Source organism: Triticum aestivum, chromosome 6B, assembly GCF_018294505.1.
Source record: "Triticum aestivum cultivar Chinese Spring chromosome 6B, IWGSC CS RefSeq v2.1, whole genome shotgun sequence".
Lineage (NCBI taxonomy): Eukaryota > Viridiplantae > Streptophyta > Magnoliopsida > Poales > Poaceae > Triticum > Triticum aestivum.
This window is the reverse complement of record NC_057810.1, coordinates 101,375,398-101,378,847: the sequence shown is the minus strand read 5'-3', so window position 1 is coordinate 101,378,847 and position 3,450 is coordinate 101,375,398.

The window sequence follows — 3,450 nt, the reverse complement described above, 5'->3', positions numbered from 1 at the left end:
TTGAGCAGATATGAGTATATCTACTTAATGAAGCACAAGTCTGAAACATTTGAAAAGTTCAAAGAATTTCAGAAGTGAAGTGGAGAATCATCGTAACAAGAAAATAAAGTTTCTACAATCTGATCGTAGAGAAGAATATTTGAGTTACGCGTTTGGCCTTCATTTAAAAACAATGTGGAATAGTTTTACAGCTCACGCCACATGGAACACCACAGCGTAATGGTGTGTCCGAACGTCATAACCACACTTTATTCGATATGGTGCGATCTATGATGTATATTACCGATTTACCACTATCTTTTTGGGTTATGCATTAGAGACAACTGCATTCACTTTAAATAGGGCACCATCAAAATCCGTTGAGAGGGCGACTTATTAACTGTGGTTTGGCAAGAAACCAAAATTGTCGTTTCTTAAAATTTGGGGCTGAGATGCTTATGTGAAATAGTTTCAACCTGATAAGCTCGAACCCAAATCGGAGAAGTGCGTCTTCATAGAATACCCAAGGGAAACTGTTGGGTACACCTTCTATCACAGATCCGAAGGCAAGATATTCGTTGCTAAGATGGATCCTTTCTAGAGAAGGAGTTTCTCTCGAAAGAAGTGAGTGGGAAGAAAAGTAGAACTTGATGAGGTAATAGTACCTTCTCCCGAATTGGAAAATATTTCATCACTGAAATCAGTTCCAGTGATGCCTACACCAATTAGTGAGGAAGCAAATGATGATGATCATGAAACTTCAAATCAAGTTACTACAGAACCTCGTAGGTCTTCCAGAGTACGGTCCGCAACAGAGTGGTACGGTAATCCTATTCTGGAAGTCATGTTACTAGACCATGATAAACCTACAAACTATGAGGAAGCGATGATGAGCCCAGATTCCGCGAAATGGTTTGAGGCCATGAAATCTGAGATGGGATCCATGTATGAGAACAAAGTGTGGACTTTGGTGGACATTCCCAATGATCGGCAAGCCATAGAAAATAAGTGGATTTTCAAGAGGAAGATAGACGCTGATAGTAGTGTTACTATCTACAAAGCTCGACTTGTCGCAAAAAGTTTTTCTACAAGTTCAAGGTGTTGAATACTATGAGATTTTCTCACTCGTATCGATGCTTAAGTCTGTCCGAATCATGTTAGCAATTGCCACATTTTATGAAATCTGGCAAATGGATGTCAAAACTGCATTCCTTAATGGATTTATTAAAGAAGGGTTGTATATGATGCAACCAGAAGGTTTTGTCAATCCTAAAGGTGCTAACAAAATGTGCAAGCTCCAGCGATCCATCTATGGACTGGTGCAAGCATCTCGGAGTTGGAATATATGCTTTGATGAGTTGATCAAAGCATATGGTTTTATACAGACTTTTGGAGAAGCCTGTATTTACAAGAAAGTGAGTGGGAGCTCTGTAGCATTTCTAATATTATATGTGGATGACATATTGTTGGTTGGAAATGATATAGAATTTCTGGATAGCATAAAAGGATACTTGAATAAGAGTTTTTCATAGAAAGACCTCGGTGAAGCTTCTTACACATTGAGCATCAAGATCTATAGAGATAGATCAAGACGCTTGATTAGATTTTTCAATGAGTACATACCTTGATAAGTTTTTGAAGTACTTAGTTCAAAATGGAACAGTCAAAGAAGGAGTTCTTGCCTGTGTTGCAAGGTGTGAAGTTGAGTAAGACTCAAAACCCGACCATGGCAGAAAATAGAAAGAGAATGAAAAGTCATTCCCTATGCCTCAGTCATAAGTTCTATAAAGTATGCTATGCCGTGTACCAAACCTATTGTATACTTTGTTCTGAGTTTGGCAAGGGAGTACAATTTTGATCGAAGAGTAGATCACTGGACAACAGTCAAGAATATCCTTAGTGAGGACTAAGGAAATATCTCTCGATTATGGAGGTGATAAAAGAGCCCGTCGTAAAGAGTTACATCGGTGTAGGCTTTTACACCGATCCAGATGACTCTAAGTCTCAATCTGGATACATATTGAAAGTGGGAGCAATTAGCTAGAGTAGTTCCGTGCAGAGCATTGCAGACATAGAATATTTGCAAAATACGTACGGCTCTGAATGTGACAAACCCGTTGACTAAACTTCTCTCACGAGCAAAACATGATCATACCTTAATACTCTTTGGGTGTTAATCACATAGCAATGTGAACTAGATTATTGACTCTAGTAAACCCTTTGGGTGTTGATCACATGACGATGTGAACTATGGGTATTAATCACATACATATGTGAATATTGGTGTTACATCACATGGTGATGTGAACTACATTATTGACTCTAGTGCAAGTGGGAGACTGAAGGAAATATTGACTCTAGTTATTATTTATTTCCTTATTTCATTATAAATGTTTATTATTCATGCTAGAATTATATTAACCGGAAACTTAGTACATGTGTGAATATATAGACAAACAGAGTATCACTAGTATGCCTCTACTTGACTAGCTCGTTAATGAAAGATGGTTATGTTTCCTAGCCATAGACATGAGTTGTCATTTGATTAACGGGATCACATCATTAGAAGAATGATGCGATTGACTTGACCCATTCCGTTAGCATATTTCGAGATTAGGATTTGTCACTCCGATTGTCGGAGAGGTATCTCTGGGCCCACTCGGTAATACACATCGCTATAAGCCTTGCAAGCATTGTAACTAATGAGTTAGTTGCAGGGTGATGTATTACGGAACGAGTAAAGAGACTTGCCAGTAATGAGATTGAACTAGGTATTGAGATACCGACGATCGAATCTTGGGCAAGTAACATACCGATGACAAAGGGAACAACATATGTTGTTATGCGGTTTGACCGATAAAGATCTTCGTAGAATATGTGGGAGCCAATATGAGCATCCAGGTTCCGCTATTGGTTCTTGACTGGAGACGTGTCTCGGTCATGTCTACATAGTTCTCGAACCCGTAGGGTACACATGCTTAAAGTTCGATGACGGTTATATTATGAGTTTATGTGTTTTGATGTACCAAAGGAGTTCAGAGTCCCGGATGAGATCTGGGACATGACGAGGAGTCTCGAAATGGTCGAGACATAATGATCCATATATTTTATGACTATATTCGGACATCAGAAAGGTTCCGAGTGATTCGGGTATTTTCCGGAGTACCGGAGAGTTACGGGAATTCGTATTGGGCCTTAATGGGCCATACGGGTAAGGAGAGAAAGGACCCAAAGGGTGGCCGCACCCCTCCCCCTGGACTAGTCCGAATTGGACTAGGGAGGGGGGCGCCCCCTTCCTTCCTTCTCCTTCTCCCTTCCCTTCTCCTACTCCAACAAGGAAAGGAGGAGTCCTACTCCTGGTGGGAGTAGGACACCCCCTTGGCGCGCCCTCCTCCTAGGCCGGCCACCTCCCCCCTTGCTCCTTTATATACGGGGGCAGGGGGGCACCTCTAGACAACAATTGATCCCTTG